The 18994-nt window shown below is 38.3% G+C and overlaps 3 pseudogenes; 1 reads left to right on the top strand and 2 right to left on the bottom strand.

Moving 5' to 3' along the window:
* Positions 1 to 6676: 6676 nt before the first annotated feature.
* On the top strand, positions 6677 to 18715 carry LOC149178157 (auxin transporter-like protein 4; annotated as a pseudogene).
* On the bottom strand, positions 10754 to 12043 carry LOC149178159 (actin-related protein 4 pseudogene; annotated as a pseudogene).
* LOC149178158 (actin-related protein 4 pseudogene) lies at positions 16861 to 18103 on the bottom strand (annotated as a pseudogene).
* Positions 18716 to 18994: the final 279 nt, after the last annotated feature.

Here is an 18994-nt window from a genome sequence, read left to right as displayed (position 1 = left end):
CATGAGCAGAGGTTCCTTGCAGTTTGAGAAGCCTTTCTTCTTCTATTCCCCTCATGACAAGTGAGTGGTTAGATGCTTTTCTTACCTCAAGCTTGCCATCAAACATATGAATGGAGTGACCTTGCTGGCGGATGTGGACCAAGGACAACAAGTTTCTCTGGAGTTGTGGGAGATATAGAACATGATCTAGAAGAAAGTCTGGAAGACCAGGCAGTTTAAGCCTGATTGTGCCAAGCCCTGATGGCTTGATTTTTGACTGATCTGCAAAGTATACTGCTCCATCAACATTGTCAGTGAAATCTTCAAAAAAATCTTTCCTATGAGTCATATGACAGGTTGCTCCTGAATCAAGCAACCAATCATTTTTCGAAGAAGCAAGTGAAGCATTAAACAAATCTTCATTTACTCCAATGTTACATTGTGCCTCAATATAGTGAGCGGATTCAGGTGCTTTACCTTTGTCTGTATCATCAATTTTACCTTTCTGTTGGTTTCTTTTCTGCTCAATTTTGTCCCATGGTAGCTTGCATGTAGAAGCATCATGTGATCCATTTCGTTTGCAGCGGATGCAATGCAGATCTGATTTTTCTGCTTGAGAATGTCTGCCCCCCCTGCCTCTGAAGTATCTTCCTCTTCCTCTTCGTCCACCTCTTCATCTTGTAGAATCTTGAGCAGGATGCTTTTCTTTATGAGCAAGGCAAACAGTCTCTTCAGAAGATTCAGGGACTGTCTTCTTTCCAAAGGCTTTCTCTCTTTCAACAAACTTTTTCACAAGAGAGTCAAAGGTTATATCTTTAAGATTTCCATTTGCTTGTAAAGACTCAAGATAATTGGAGTAGGTAGGATAGAGTGCCTTGAGAAAAGCAATAAGAGGGATATCCAGCTCAACCTTAGTGGATTTAATATCATGCATTATAGACTTTACTTCAGATGCAAGAGCAAGAGGATCATTATTTTTCAGTTAAAGAGTGAAGAATTTAATAATGAGCTGAACAACTTCAAGTGCAAAATGTGAGTCATAGAGTTCTTTAAGCTTTTGTAAAGCTTCAAAGGCAGTTGAATATGATGAAATATGGCGACTTACTTCTTCATTTACAGATGCTGCAATTAATGCATAGGCTTTGCTGTTCTTGTTTTCCCAAATGACGAGCTCTTTGTCTGATGTAGGCTACACTGAGTCATTTTCTCCTTCTCCGACACAGACTCCTTTCCACAACTCATTGAAGATGAGGGTGTGTTTTAACATCCGGGACCATTCAGGATAGTTCTCCTTGCCAGTGAGAAATATTCCTACAATAGAGATGATTGAATGCATTCTGTAAAAAAAATAACTTCTGCTGATAGAATAATACTTCTAATGGCAAAAAGAATGTGCTTTTGTGGAGAAAAAAAACTTTTGCTGCTAAAAGAATGATTCTGATTCTGCTACGCCATTTATATATTATTGACTATTGAAACGAATGCTGATAACATGCTACCACTGTAACATATATCACCACATATATATCACCGCATAAACAATTTGAGCGCTTGTGTTAAACGCTGCCACTGTAAAATATGAGCACTGTGTTGAACGCTATCACCGTACCATATATCACAACATATATATATCACATAAAAATTGAGCGCTTGTGTTAAACGCTGCCCAATTCAGATGAAGTTGCAAAAATGGCAATGGATAAGGGCACTCTACAACATGTGAAAATCGTTCACAGAGGCGGCATTAATCTGCAGGGAGTTCTTCACATGTACTCCGGCAATGGCGATGCATGTTACGCCGAAAACTCCGACAGACAGAGGAATGTCTTCCACGTATTGCAGCCTGTCTTTGAAGCAGCCCTTCAGAAGCTTGCATTTCCCAAGGAGGGTCCTCTCAGAACAATTTACACAACAATTACAGAACAATTTACGAATTTGTCTCCAGGCAAGAGAAAATTCATAGTACAAGTGGAATATCGTGGAGAAGATATACGTCCGACGCAAGTGAAATTGTTCGAATTAGACGAGAAGTACGAGGTTATTGAAGTTCTGGGATATGGCGGATTTGGAACTGTCTGCATGGCTCAGGACACTTCCAATAATGAGCGTGTTGCCGTCAAACGGATCGATCTGAATGGCAGAAGGTATTACTTCATGGCGTTGCACGAACTGCAAGTTCATCGTGCGGTCACTCGGAAGAATATAGCATCCAGTAAGGATGGTGGGTAATACACCGACCTAGCTCATTGGTCTGCCCAAACGTCCGCGGAACGGAATCACTGTCAATACAGGCAATACAGTGATAACAATGGCTTCCAGGTTACAATGGCTCTATCCCACTCTCAACACCATCTTTTCGAGTCCCCTCAAACAACAGTCGCTTTCCCTTCAACCGCCACAACAGATCTTTGGCATCGAAAGCTCAGTGGACAGATGCGTTAATGGACAGAGCCCAGAGGCGCTGGAACGGTTTTGGATTCTGAGTGAATTCAGGGCAGCGCAGGTGTGGCAGAATGACAGAGGCGTTTGAGGACAGAGCTCAGGTCAGAACGACAGAGGACAACAGCAGAAATGAAGGGAGTTACAACTATTTTAAGAACTGGCTCTGATACCATGTCAGACCAGGAGTAACTCCAGACTTGGAAGAAAAACTGATTCATTTATTTCATTAGGTAGCTATTGTTATATACATGAATGTGACTGATCAGTTCATCTTCTTAATGACTGTTCACATTCCAAATTCACCCAATCACAGAGGATTAGGTGTCAACAATTTTTCTATTTATTTTTTGAAAAAATATATGTAAAGTTGCTTTGAGAAGCCTACAAAAGAATCTAGTTTCCAGAACAATAGAGCTCTATGTTTGATTGTGTCATTAAGTCTCACAAAGCCATGAAACTTTTCCAAATTTCTCATCTATTGGAATTAGTCTTACATATTCCAGAGGTTTTGTTATGTATTTCTTGTGTATCTTTTTCCTTGGATTAGGTCCTAATTGAAAGAATGACATTTATGGGCATGGTTTTAATCCCATGTTTTTCCCTTTGGGTTGTTAGTGTTTCTTACCACTTTCCTCCTTACAAAGCCATGAGCTTGCTCTGAGCTTTTTTTGGATGAACTCATATAAAGCAAAGTTCAAAGTATTTAAAAAGTAAATAAAACTATATTCACATAACTCATTTATACAAAAAAAAAATATTAGTGGAATGCCACCACATGGCTTTTGATAGCTTAATAATGATTAAATAAGTAAAAAAAGCTTAATTCGATGAAATTATATTATAGAGTGGTTTTATTGTAATCATTTTATATATGACACTTCTTGTTCATGATATTGAGCGCACGATCTCTCTTTCTTAAAGTTACGAGTCCTCTTGACTAGTTGCTTTTGTAAATTTTTCTAGAGATCAAGGCTTATGTTTAATGTGCCAACATAATCTCTTCCTTTATTTCATCACCAATCATTTTCCACGAATTAAAAGATTTAACAAATTACACAAAACTATAAACCAAAGTGTATCCTTATTAAAAAAATCACATATATCCAATAATACATGATGGAGTAACAATATAATCTCAAACCAATAAATCACCTTAGAATAATAATATCACCAACAATTCCCTGATCGAGGTGTTGGAATCTATGTTAAAGGGGAAGGGGGGGAAGCTTGTCACCCAATGACCTCCCATCGCAATTAGGAGGGGGGGATGACATGGTTATCCCACCCCATACAACCACACATGTAAATCATCTTGACATACCTTAGTATTAAGATGACAACTCTCATTTCTATTGTGTGCTCTTGGCATGTTTGTGGTAGCTCCATGTTATTTTATAGTCTCAATGGTAACTCCTAGCCACGAGTGCAATATTAATTCCAAAGGTTGGCCTTCATTGCACACATACTGTGTCAACAATTTAAGCTTAGAGTCAGGAGATAGTTGCAGAGGGAGTGAATCCTAGGACTTTGGAAGTAGTTGCAGCAGGGGTCAGAGTCAGAATAGGAAGTGTCTAAAGAGGAAACATGTTTCTTCTGAAGCATATCAACGTCCCATGGGCCCACAATTGTGGGTTAATTTCTTCTATGTCCAATCTTCATAGAATTCTCAGTTTATTTTTTTTTTTGCATGGTGGAATTTGGTTTATGGTTTATAGGGTGTCTTGGTGGTGTGGAATTTAATTGGAGTGCCCTCGTTTTTATGGTTGTTTGATCTTGACCGAAGCTACTCTATGTACACTCATCCTTTATCACTACTAGATAATTCCATTTCTAGGCCAATCTGGAAGCTCAATGTTAAATTTGTTTGTTTGTTTGTTCGTTTTTTTTTTTTTTTTTTTTTTTTTTTTTTTTTTTTTTATCTTGTCTTGGTTTCTATCAACTTGTCTCAGAGGGTTTCCCCTCTCTTGGAGGGTGTCTTTCATTGGGTCTATTTTCTCTTTAAGCGTTATGCCCTGTCAACATATGCGCTCTCGACGAGGATCTGGAGGTCGAGGCCCTTAGGGATGACCTCGAGCTCAAAACTAAGCCCTTACAATAGTGGCAATATTCCATTCTTCCACCCCTCCAAAAATCCAAGAGGAAATTCGTCATCTAGAAGCCTTAACCACAAATGATCGGTAAGCCTACTCAGACTCTAAAATACAAACCTTAGTAGCCAATTGGGTTCTAGACCCTGGACATACAAGGGGATGATGGAGCCAATATCTCAACTCCATCATTCTCCATTGGCAAATTAAGACACTCTTGAGAAATTTCCTTACGGAAAAATACAAGGACCACAATGAAATTATAACACACCTTTATAAAATTCAACGAGTCAAACGCCGGTAGTGCTCTCGCTTAGTCAGCCTTGATGCTCACTTAGATCACATAGAAGGTCATCTACAATGTGGCCTCAAGCCTCCAGCTCCAATGGGTACAAGCCCTTAAGATCCAACCCCAGTCACCTCTTTGATAATTGATGTTTAGTTCAACCTTCTGTTGTATGTCTTTTACTTTTAGTAAAATAGTTTCTTTTAGCAGATGTATAGCCAGTGGTAACTAGCAATTGATAATTTGTATAACTATCCTAGTGCATGTCACAAACTTGAAATCAAACCACTTATATTTCAAAATAATTTTAGATGATAAATAATAGATCTCACTATTAAAAAAACCTGATTTTCCTTGTAACAAACCTTAATAATATTCCAAACAAACAATAAACTTTAATTTTATATAAAAATTATTTTAAAACAATAAAAAATAATAATAATATCACTAATAGTTCATACTACAAAAAATAACTAAATTAACGGCAAACCCCATTTTTCTAAAAACAAACAATGCATCTATAAACTATGTTTTTGTTTTGCGAAGATTCTCTTCCCATGTCAATATTTTATTTTTGTTCTCTCCCATCATACCTTAAATGTATTTTGTGATAAACACATGAAAACTTTATTTTAGCAAGTGAATATAAGATAAAGTAATTAATCCTCACTAAATATACAAACTAATAAAATAATTAAACACCATACTTTTTATATATATATATATACCAAATTTATAATATTAATTATATTAATAAAAAATCAATCTCATAAAAATCAGCCAAATTAAAATCAAAACATCACTTGAAAAGTGACAATAATGTTTCTTTTATATATAAAAAAAAAAAATAATAAAAATTAATACATGAGGCTTTAATAAATTCCATAATAAAATATTTAAAAATAATAAAATTTCTAAAAACAAATTAACCAAATTATTTTTGAAAGAACTTACCCTAACATACAACTAAATTAATATAAATAAAAAAATTGACCGGCAATGAAAAATATACCACAATTAAGAAAGTGAATTTACATAAACATAAAAGTCTCCATCCATATTATCACTTCTCACGTAAACAAGGACTGCAAGCAGTGGGAGTCCCTGCCAATTTTATAGGAGAATGAGGAAATGAAAAATTTCTATAAGAGATATACTTACGATATTTGGTATTCAAAGAAAGAAAGAAAGAAGGTACTAAATCAACAATTACAAAAAATAAATAGCAATGCAAACATTTGCAAATTTTGTTCTTAATTTTATTTAGGCGTGATGAAATTTTTAAATTAATTTTGTTAGTGGGATGCATCATAGTTTCAAACACAATGTGATTATTCTAACTTGGCTCATCAGAGAAGAATCAACGAACCTACAACGTCCTTAGGTTGAAGGAGCAGTGAACATGATTATTCTAACTTGGCTCATAAAAAAGAATCAATGAACCTACGACGTCCTTAGGTCGAAGGAGCAGTGAGGCTGTTTGTTGACACCAATTTTCTTTCATTAATCATTCATTTGGATTGTAGAAATTAATTACAGTTAATTAAATAATTAAAAATAAATTCTCTATTTAATAGTTTTAAAAATATAATATAATTACTCCAATGCTCCTTTGATTTGTTTTCATCGTGCATGTTAGGTTATCGCATGATGGACAAGCGGTAAGATCATTGGCCCACAACGTCAGACAACTAGTAAAATTATCGGCCCACATGACCAGACAGGTGGACAGTGAGAAAATCAATCACAATCATAAAGTAATGGTTTACACAACGGAGTTTCATTTTCATAATATTCTGAAACCTATTTACTTTTATTTCGTAACTTTATTCTTTCACAAAGGCATTTGATACACAACAAAGTTTCATTTTCATAATATTCTTGGACATACATCTTTGGAGCTTGTTGTGCAACCACGGTCTTCATCCTGTCTTTCCATAAGTACCTTATTTGGTCATTCATTGGACTTGGGATCACAACATACACTGCATGGTATATGACAATCGGAGCCGCTGTTCATGGACAGGTACATATAGCCAAAGCTCGTACAATTTTCTCTTTGCAATAAGATGAAGTTCCCAGAGTAATTCATAGGGATATCTGACAGTGTCCAAATTGGGCAGGTTGAAAATGTGGAACACTCGGCCCCAACAAAGATGGTGTTATACTTCACAGGAGCCACAAACATACTTTACAATTTTGGGGGACAGGCAGTCACAGTGTAAGCAACTCTTTATGGATTTTCAAGCTTTTCTATGAGCTGAGTTCTCTACGGATTTATCTGACCAATTATGGATTTGTACTCTACAGCCATGTGGAAGCCTAAGAAATTCAAGTATATCTACCTTTTGGCAACTCTGTATGTATTCACATTAACGCTGCCATCTGCAATATCGGTTTACTGGGCTTTTGGAGATGAGCTCTTGAATCATGCAAATGCTTTTGCTTTGCTCCCCAAGTCAGTTTTCCGTGACATTGCTGTCATTCTTATGTTAATTCACCAGGTAAGCTGGAGTCTCTATCAACAATTGTTTTGAAACATTTTCAATTTTGACACCGTACTCAGAAATTAGAATTATCTTGGAATGAGTTTAATATGTGACGTCCTAGAGACCCCATTTTGGACTTATTTTTCTCTGTAAACTGTTAATAAAAGTAGTTTGGTTACACTGATAGTAGCTATTCTTTGTGTACAGTTCATTACCTTTGGATTTGCATGTACCCCTCTCTACTTTGTTTGGGAAAAAGTCATTGGAATGCATGATACCAAGAGCATTTTTCTTAGGGCACTAGAAAGGCTGCCTGTAGTGGTTCCAATCTGGTTCCTTGCAATCATATTTCCTTTCATTGGCCCTGTTATCACAAAATCACACACTGAAGGCTGCCTATCAGTAAGATAATGTGTAACTATTTCAAACCTAGCTTTGGACTAAGGCTTAGCCTCCTTAGTCTGAGAGGGCTCTCTCACAGATTATGAATGTTGATCACTAATAAGGAAAGATGGCTAACTCTTTAACAAACACATGAAAATAAGCTGGCTGGACAGATATCAGATTGATTCCCATTGGGCTTATGGAGTCTCACACATCTCAGCAAACCAAAATACTATTTTTCATGGAAGTCAGGGCTCTTTACATCTATGCTCAAACATAACTAACATAAAACACAGTCTGCCATAACATACAGGAAGTCAGAGCATGTGGGCATGAGTTCTGAGTGATTATGCAATAACAGAACTGTAAAAGAACACTAAAATAACAAGCCACCCTATATTTGAACAATGAGATCTATTGAGAATCCTGAGGCAAAAACAACAGTCATTTGTATTCCTGAAACATGCTTTACATAAACCAAAATAGACTTGTTCTCTATCAAAGTATCCAACCCTTTTTACATTCATCCTTCAGCTCTATATAGAAAGCTTACTCTACCTGATTCGAGCTCCCTCCTCCAGCGTGAGGGGAGCTCAATAATTACCTATGATTACACCTACTAACTTTTAACTAACTAATAATTACAGCTGACCACTAATTGACAGCGCTGGAATCCTAAAGCAAATAAGATCCTAATTCTACATCATGCTGGACATAGCATTTATTACAATTAAGATTCATTCTCTGCCAAGTGGATCACTACAGCGGTAGCTTTGATGGCTTTGATTACAATGAACTTCATTCTTTGACATCTGCTCTCTTTCTGGCGGTGGCTGTGATGAACCTTTAATGCTCCATGTTTGTCTTTAATGACATATCTTTCTGTTACCCTGAAACACAGGCCCCTGTTTGTCGGTCTTTGATGAGCTGCTCCAGCGTTGCCATGTCAGATTTTTAACATTAAAGAAAAATATATCAGGGCCCTTTTCCGTATAATGTTCCAGACTTCATGACAAGACCTATAAACACAATTCAAATAAAGATTTGTTGTTGTCTTCAGTATCAGAAGATCTGTCCTGTTGTGACTATACGAAAACTGTAAAGTCAATTGTATGGGTGTTTCTCCATATAGAATTCTTTTTATCTTTGCTAATCTTTCTGTGTAAGCTGCCTCTTTTATGTCTGCTAGATTGGTTTTCCCATTGCTAGTATGAACAGTATCAACCATGCTTTTATCTTCCATGTGGACATCCTCAGATGTGTCCATTGCAACAGAGATGTCAGGAGAAGCAATGGTACCAATTTCAGGAGCATTTAACTTTCAGAAGGAAAGCCTGATGCTCGTTCTTCATCATAATATTCATCATCTCGCTGGATCTGTCTGTCTTGAGTATGCTGGTCCTATACTGATTCTTTTAAATCTGTTCTTGAAAGGACCGATGATTTGTGACCATTAGGTTTTAAACAAGACCTCTGCATTACAAGTATTGTGCCCTGATATAAATATAAATCCAAACTTAGGTACCATCTGTAGCCTCTAAATTTATGTTTCTCTCAGAATGGCTTTGCTCACATATCTTTGCAATCCAAGTCCAGGTCAACAAATATTGAATTACTATTGCTAATCCAATCTTGCTGTCACAGAGCACTATGAATCTTTTTGTAAAAGAGGAAGCTTTTTCAACAAGAAGTGCACTCCAATCAAGTCTTCTGATTGGATCAGATATTTGACCCCCGAGAGATGAGGAAAAACGAATGTTTGAGCTCAAAACACTAAGCGTAGTCCCAACAGATTCTCATACCTGAGCAACAGAATGATCCAAGCAATTCAAAACCTCCTCTAATAATTTATCTTGTAAGTTGATTTCTGCAGTTGACATGAAGGAAGGAGACACCTTTACTAAAGTCACACATAGAAGGTCAAACCTTTTAGCCACCGTGCGAGTTGGAACTGTACTAGGTAATGGTTCAGCAAGGCAATCCATAATTTTTTCGCAACAATGATATAGTTTTCCCATCCCTTCCTTTTCCAGTAACTCTTCTAAAGGGCTCTGCAAGGATTGGAGTACTGTTTCTCCACATTCTTTAACAAGACATTTAAATAACTTGGCAATACCAGGTACAAATGCTTCTCCTTTTAATTTTGCCAGGAGGATGGTAAAAACATCCAACTTGGAAGTTTTTGAGAGTCTATAATGAACCTTACGGAATCTCTTTGAACCTTTGTTTGGGTGGGCACGTAATTGCACTTCCTCTTCAAAATCCTTCAATAAGCACAGAGGCACATGATACTCGTTAAGCCAATACTTACATGTACCATCTAAGGCCTCCTCAACCTTTGTTCCCTGTTTAACAATGCAAGTTGGGATGGCTTTCTGTTTCCCAAAGTCTATCAAATACTTTATCAGACCATTTTCTGAATTCTTGGCACAAATAACAGTCTTCTTGAAGACAGCAGACTCTTTGTCTCCTACCATTTTAAGTTGACAGAAATTCTCTGAATTTAAAAGGTCATCCCATCTAATGCAAGCATCAAGGTTCCTTATCTGTACAGCTAGTTGTGATCCACTCCTTGCCATTTCAACAGAAGCTCGCCATGCAAACTGTCTACTTCTTCTGGGGATTTCTAAACCTTCCCAATTTCCTCTGCGCCGTTTGCAAGTTGACAAAATCTTTTTCTCCGATTGCACTCTGACTTCAGGCTTGCTCTTTAGCAACTTAACACCGTGGCACTTGTAACAGGTAAACATGTACTGAATTTATCCGAGAAATGGGAAGATACCGAACATTTCCAATGAAATGAACCTTGACAAAAATGGCATCGAAGAGGTCAATCCAGTTTCTTGAGCGCGGCCATGGAGCATAAAAAGCTTCCAACCATCCATTCACCGATTTATCTCGAATACTTTGGGACATAGTCATTGCCTGGCTGTTTGGGTTGTTTGCATCAGGAAAAACATGATCATAAGATAAACCATTCAGCATGCCATTGACAAAACCTTCTCTGCCACCCGTTTGCGTGGAAAAAGAACTCTTGTGGAGCTAGGCCACGAAGATAATGAACTACATCTCTCTCTGGCACTTCATCAAACACTTGCGCCCAAGACATAAATGCTATTCCATGAATTTGCCACCTGCCAATAATCGGTTTCACCCACAGCGGAAAGAAATCTCCACCGGCCCATTTGTATAGACCTCAACCATGATATGAAAGCGGTGCTCCCATATAAACCCGCGTATTGACACATATCTGAACGAAGCACTAAATTATCCACATTACACCTATTTATACTCTCGATAACCATCTGGGGAAGCCCGTGAAGTGAATGCCCTAAATTATCAAGCTTTTCCATATGAGGCAGTGTCTGAAGTAGGGACGGGTTGAATATAAGATCAGGAAATTTGAATCTATCAGCTCCAAATCCTAATATTTGTCCATCTAGGAGTTCATAAGATTGTTGTTGGAATGTTAGAATAAGAAGATTCATCAAAGACTGTGTCTGGTACACGGCAGACAACTTCCTTGAAATCATTTACAATAAACATCTGTGAGTATCTTTTGTAGCTTGCAGTTGTATTAGGAAAATCAATATCTACAATTTGAAATTCTCCCGGTCGAGCCTCCTTTCTCTTGAATGAATATCGAGGCTTGACCAAAATCCCTTTACTCTCCAAAAACCTCATAAGGCAGTCAGTTAAAACCTCACCGCCAATGGGAGAAGACACCACAGCCTTTTGAATAACATAACCATCATGGACTGCAGCAACAGTTGTCGATCCACCACCACAGTCAACAACTAAAGAAGTGGGACGTCCTGAAGCAAAGGAAGTTAATACCGCATTCTTTGCTAAAAATAGGGCTGGCACCTTGTGACTTTCAAACATAAGCTCTGCTGCTCTCTCCCTTTGTTGTTGTGAATTGGAGGATGGTTCAGCTAACAATATAGGATGCTCCTTTGGGTCAATTAGCAAGCGCTCCCGAAAAGCATGGTCCCATCTGCTATCCACAACATCCCAACCAGCAACAATACCATCCTTCAGAGCTGGAATCACCTCCATAAAATCATGTCGGTAGCCCAGAGCTTGAGAACCAACATACAATTTCCGCTTGGATTTGGACTTCTCAGAGTCTAGCTTGACATTCATTTTGGCATCTGAAGATTCTAAATCTCCTTCAACTTTGACTGCATCAGCCATCCCTGTTTGCTCAATAGATCCCACAACAGAAGGAAAAAATGCCTTTGGGGCATCTTCGCCTGCATAACCAGCTTTACAAATATGAGACCCCAGATCAAGAACTATAGCTGCGACTTCATCACCTCCATACATAGTGCCGAGCGCCTATAGATGAGATACACCTCAGCAGTTGTTTCAGCAGTATATAATTTCTAACCATCCCATCCCGCAATGTTTAACTTTGCATCCATTCGTTGATGAAGCTATGAAGATCCTTATGCATCAATTCTGTCACCAGACAGCACTACTTTTGTATTTATCTACAAACGAGTTTAATGCCTTCAAAAGATTTGAGTGCACAAGTTTAGACATTGCAGAGACCACCGCTTCCTTGAAATCACTGTCGCTGCTCTCATCTACAGAACTTTGTACAATAGGCATGCTAGGATTTTGGACCTTCACTGAAAACTCGAACAAATCCCCAATTTCGTAGCACGCTACGAAATCACCTAAACAGGTAGCGCTGCGAAACTGCTAAAAGGATTCATGCGCTGCGAAAACACTTTGTCCTTAAGCTAATCTGAGCAATTTTTGGAAACAGAATTTTTAGTGATAACAGTGGCTCCACTTGGGATAGTGTGCCCTTGTGGTGCACTAAGAACCTGCAGTTCCAGTGCCTTATAAAATTTATTTGACAAACAAAAATTTGCTTGACCAGCATGACTGTAGGAAAAAGAAAGCTACTTCTACTGAAAAATGCTCAGTTGACCTTGAGCTTATTTTGCATTTACCTCTACCTACCTACCCTAACAATTTCAACTTCTTTCTGTTCAATCAATATGAAATTTCCAATGTAGCCAATCCTCTGTTTTATCTGATATTTGTTTTCTTTGACTGCATCGGAGTTCAGAGCCAATATGATAGTATGATGACCGCTGCCACTGAAATTGTCTCTGATCTTTATAGGAAAACTGAAAAACTTGAGAGTAAAACTCTTCCAGGTAATCAGCTACAGGATCCCAGAATACATGATCATCTTGATTTTTCTTGTAACTTTCAGTTTGTGCAAACTGGTCTTCAACAACAGTGTACAGCTCCTCAATCGTGAAAGAGAAAAGAAGTGGCACTCTATCCTTGTGTTCTGCAGAGAAAGGAAGCTTCTGAAAATAATGATCATGATTATGAAGACTGTATGCCTGAATTTGTTCTTCCAAACCTTTAATGTCTTTCTCAATGTCCTCGACAACTTCATCCAAAAATCTCATCTTATCCTCTGCCTTGCAGTCAAAGGATTTTAGATACGAGGACAAGGACAAAGAAAAATTTTCATTTGTTTCTCCTTTACTATGATCACTATTCCATTGTTTGAAACCTTCAACTAAAGGAGAGTTTACCACCACCTCTGACCTATCTATCCATTCCTCCAAAAACATAAGCCAAAAGTCTTGAAATGACTTAATGGATTTGACATGAAAGCTTTCAATCCATTGTTTTCATTTCCCTTGAAGTGAATCATAGAATAACCTTATGCAAACATCCTCATGTTTAACTCTAAGAAGCTCAGCAAAATGACAGAAATCTGAGATATGCTGCATAGTTAAACTCAAATCTTCTCCATTAAATTTGGGACCATTCCTTAGAAAATATGCATCCTTGGGAAAATGATTTGGGAAACCATGAATTCCTGAAAAATCTATGCATGCATACCTTGAAGTAAGAATGGTAGCATCTGGGTCCTTCATAACTCCAGTGGAATCACCATGAACCTATGAATTTCGAATTCTTCAACAATGGAGTCGCCAAGGTAGATTTGCAGCCTCAAAAAACCTTCTGAGCTCCTGCTACCTTCAGAAGTTCAGCTTCATGATTACGGGAATGAGTAATCTTCAGGCTCCCGGCAGACGCACCAAAATGTTATCACAAAATCACACACTGAAGGCTGCCTATCAGTAAGATAATGTGTAACTATTTCAAACCTAGCTTTGGACTAAGGCTTAGCCTCCTTAGTCTGAGAGGGCTCTCTCACAGATTATGAATGTTGATCACTAACAAGGAAAGATGGCTAACTATTTAACAAACACATGAAAATAAGCTGGCTGGACAGATATCAGATTGATTCCCATTGGGCTTATGGAGTCTCACACATCTCAGCAAACCAAAATACTATTTTTCATGGAAGTCAGGGCTCTTTACATCTATGCTCAAACATAACTAACATAAAACACAGTCTGCCATAACATACAGGAAGTCAGAGCATGTGGGCATGAGTTCTGAGTGATTATGCAATAACAGAACTGTAAAAGAACACTAAAATAACAAGCCACCCTATATTTGAACAATGAGATCTATTGAGAATCCTGAGGCAAAAACAACAGTCATTTGTATTCCTGAAACATGCTTTACATAAACCAAAATAGACTTGTTCTCTATCAAAGTATCCAACCCTTTTTACATTCATCCTTCAGCTCTATATAGAAAGCTTACTCTACCTGATTCGAGCTCCCTCCTCCAGCGTGAGGGGAGCTCAATAATTACCTATGATGACACCTACTAACTTTTAACTAACTAATAATTACAGCTGACCACTAATTGACAGCGCTGGAATCCTAAAGCAAATAAGATCCTAATTCTACATCATGCTGGACATAACATTTATTACAATTAAGATTCATTCTCTGCCAAGTGGATCACTACAACGGTAGCTTTGATGGCTTTGATTACAATGAACTTCATTCTTTGACATCTGCTCTCTTTCTGGCGGTGGCTGTGATGAACCTTTAATGCTCCATGTTTGTCTTTAATGACATATCTTTCTGTTACCCTGAAACACAGGCCCCTGTTTGTCGGTCTTTGATGAGCTGCTCCAGCTTTGCCATGTCAGATTTTTAACATTAAAGAAAAATATATCAGGGCCCTTTTCTGTATAATGTTCCAGACTTCATGACAAGACCTATAAACACAATTCAAATAAAGATTTGTTGTTGTCTTCAGTATCAGAAGATTTGTCCTGTTGTGACTATACGAAAACTGTAAAGTCAATTGTATGGGTGTTTCTCCATATAGAATTCCTTTTATCTTTGCTAATCTTTCTGTGTAAGCTGCCTCTTTTATGTCTGCTAGATTGGTTTTCCCATTGCTAGTATGAACAGTATCAACCATGCTTTTATCTTCCATGTGGACATCCTCAGATGTGTCCATTGCAACAGAGATGTCAGGAGAAGCAATGGTACCAATTTCAGGAGCATTTAACTTTCAGAAGGAAAGCCTGATGCTCGTTCTTCATCATAATATTCATCATCTCGCTGGATCTGTCTGTCTTGAGTATGCTGGTCCTATACTGATTCTTTTAAATCTGTTCTTGAAAGGACCGATGATTTATGACCATTAGGTTTTAAACAAGACCTCTGCATTACAAGTATTGTGCCCTGATATAAATATAAATCCAAACTTAGGTACCATCTGTAGCCTCTAAATTTATGTTTCTCTCAGAATGGCTCTGCTCACATATCTTTGCAATCCAAGTCCAGGTCAACAAATATTGAATTACTATTGCTAATCCAATCTTGCTGTCACAGATCACTATGAATCTTTTTGTAAAAGAGGAAGCTTTTTCAACAAGAAGTGCACTCCAATCAAGTCTTATGATTGGATCAGATATTTGACCCCCGAGAGATGAGGAAAAACGAATGTTTGAGCTCAAAACACTAAGCGTAGTCCCAACAGATTCTCATACCTGAGCAACAGAATGATCCAAGCAATTCAAAACCTCCTCTAATAATTTATCTTGTAAGTTGATTTCTGCAGTTGACATGAAGGAAGGAGACACCTTTACTAAAGTCGCACATAGAAGGTCAAACCTTTTAGCCACCGTGCGAGTTGGAACTGTACTAGGTAATGGTTCAGCAAGGCAATCCATAAATTTTTCGCAACAATGATATAGTTTTCCCATCCCTTCCTTTTCCAGTAACTCTTCTAAAGGGCTCTGCAAGGATTGGAGTACTGTTTCTCCACATTCTTTTACAAGACATTTAAATAAGTTGGCAATACCAGGTACAAATGCTTCTCCTTTTAATTTTGCCAGGAGGATGGTAAAAACATCCAACTTGGAAGTTTTTGAGAGTCTATAATGAACCTTACGGAATCTCTTTGAACCTTTGTTTGGGTGGGCACGTAATTGCACTTCCTCTTCAAAATCCTTCAACAAGCACAGAGGCACATGATACTCGCTAAGCCAATACTTACATGTACCATCTAAGGCCTCCTCAACCTTTGTTCCCTGTTTAACAATGCAAGTTGGGATGGCTTTCTGTTTCCCAAAGTCTATCAAATACTTTATCAGACCATTTTCTGAATTCTTGGCACAAATAACAGTCTTCTTGAAGACAGCAGACTCTTTGTCTCCTACCATTTTAAGTTGACAGAAATTCTCTGAATTTAAAAGGTCATCCCATCTGATGCAAGCATCAAGGTTCCTTATCTGTATAACTAGTTGTGATCCACTCCTTGCCATTTCAACAGAAGCTCGCCATGCAAACTGTCTACTTCTTCTGGGGATTTCTAAACCTTCCCAATTTCCTCTGCGCCGTTTGCAAGTTGACAAAATCTTTTTCTCCGATTGCACTCTGACTTCAGGCTTGCTCTTTAGCAACTTAACACCGTGGCACTTGTAACAGGTAAACATGTACTGAATTTATCCGAGAAATGGGAAGATACCGAACATTTCCAATGAAATGAACCTTGACAAAAATGGCATCGAAGAGGTCAATCCAGTTTCTTGAGCGCGGCCATGGAGCATAAAAAGCTTCCAACCATCCATTCACCGATTTATCTCGAATACTTTGGGACATAGTCATTGCCTGGCTGTTTGGGTTGTTTGCATCAGGAAAAACATGATCATAAGATAAACCATTCAGCATGCCATTGACAAAACCTTCTCTGCCACCCGTTTGCGTGGAAAAAGAACTCTTGTGGAGCTAGGCCACGAAGATAATGAACTACATCTCTCTCTGGCACTTCATCAAACACTTGCGCCCAAGACATAAATGCTATTCCATGAATTTGCCACCTGCCAATAATCGGTTTCACCCACAGCGGAAAGAAATCTCCACCGGCCCATTTGTATAGACCTCAGCCATGATATGAAAGCGGTGCTCCCATATAAACCCGCGTATTGACACATATCTGAACGAAGCACTAAATTATCCACATTACACTTATTTATACTCTCGATAACCATCTGGGGAAGCCCGCGAAGTGAATGCCCTAAATTATCAAGCTTTTCCATATGAGGCAGTGTCTGAAGTAGGGACGGGTTGAATATAAGATCAGGAAATTTGAATCTATCAGCTCCAAATCCTAATATCTGTCCATCTAGGAGTTCATAAGATTGTTGTTGGAATGTTAGAATAAGAAGATTCATCAAAGACTGTGTCTGGTACACGGCAGACAGCTTCCTTGAAATCATTTACAATAAACATCTGTGAGTATCTTTTGTAGCTTGCAGTTGTATTAGGAAAATCAATATCTACAATTTGAAATTCTCCCGGTCGAGCCTCCTTTCTCTTGAATGAATATCGAGGCTTGACCAAAATCCCTTTACTCTCCAAAAACCTCATAAGGCAGTCAGTTAAAACCTCACCGCCAATGGGAGAAGACACCACAGCCTTTTGAATAACATAACCATCATGGACTACAGCAACAGTTGTCGATCCACCACCACAGTCAAAAACTAAAGAAGTGGGACGTCCTGAAGCAAAGGAAGTTAATACCGCATTCTTTGTTAAAAATAGGGCTGGCACCTTGTGACTTTCAAACATAAGCTCTGCTGCTCTCTCCCTTTGTTGTTGTGAATTGGAGGATGGTTCAACTAACAATATAGGATGCTCCTTTGGGTCAATTAGCAAGCGCTCCCGAAAAGCATGGTCCCATCTGCTATCCACAACATCCCAACCAGCAACAATACCATCCTTCAGAGCTGGAATCACCTCCATAAAATCATGTCGGTAGCCCAGAGCTTGAGAACCAACATACAATTTCCGCTTGGATTTGGACTTCTCAGAGTCTAGCTTGACATTCATTTTGGCATCTGAAGATTCTAAATCTCCTTCAACTTTGACTGCATCAGCCATCCCTGTTTGCTCAATAGATCCCACAACAGAAGGAAAAACTGCCTTTGGGGCATCTTCGCCTGCATAACCAGCTTTACAAATATGAGATCCCAGATCAAGAACTATAGCTGCGACTTCATCACCTCCATACATAGTGCCGAGTGCCTATAGATGAGATACACCTCAGCAGTTGTTTCAGCAGTATATAATTTCTAACCATCCCATCCCGCAATGTTTAACTTTGCATCCATTCGTTGATGAAGCTATGAAGATCCTTATGCATCAATTCTGTCACCAGACAGAACTACTTCTGTATTTATCTACAAACGAGTTTAATGCCTTCAAAAGATTTGAGTGCACAAGTTTAGACATTGCAGAGACCACCGCTTCCTTGAAATCACTGTCGCTGCTCTCATCTGCAGAACTCTGTACAATAGGCATGCTAGGATTTTGGACCTTCACTGAAAACTCGAACAAATCCCCAATTTCGTAGCACGCTACGAAATCACCTAAACAGGTAGCGCTGCGAAACTGCTAAAAGGATTCATGCGCTGCGAAAACACTTTGTCCTTAAGCTAATCTGAGCAATTTTTGGAAACATAATTTTTAGTGATAACAGGCCCCATCAATCCCGCAGTTGGAGCTTTGTTGGTCAGTTTTACCGTCTACATCATACCGTCTATGGCACACATGTGCACCTTAAGGACAACTCTTGCCAGACAGGTAGCAAATTGTGCAAATATTCAGTTTTGCAAAAGAAGTTAATTAATGTTCCCCCTTTTTTGAAGGATCAGGACTCTTTGCGATATAATTCTATTTGATTGACATCTAAATCACGACTGTTTGTTAACGTTGTCTTCAGTTTCCTCTTACCGACAGTATGCAGCCACCCAATGAGACTTTTACCTTAATATGACATTATACAGCCACCTACTCAGAGTTTGACATGAATATGACATTATACAGCCACCAACTCAGATACGCAAGGCAAAGCTACTTTTCTGTGATCATTTCATTCCTTTAAAAATTAATAAATAACAAATA

The sequence above is a fragment of the Pinus tabuliformis genome, chromosome 4_1 (assembly GCF_031772625.1).
Source record: "Pinus tabuliformis cultivar Carrire ecotype Pingquan chromosome 4_1, CPIR1, whole genome shotgun sequence".
NCBI classification, from domain to species: Eukaryota; Viridiplantae; Streptophyta; class Pinopsida; order Pinales; family Pinaceae; genus Pinus; species Pinus tabuliformis.
The sequence above is the reverse complement of the archived record's forward strand: the minus strand, read 5'-3'. Positions and strand labels throughout refer to the sequence as shown.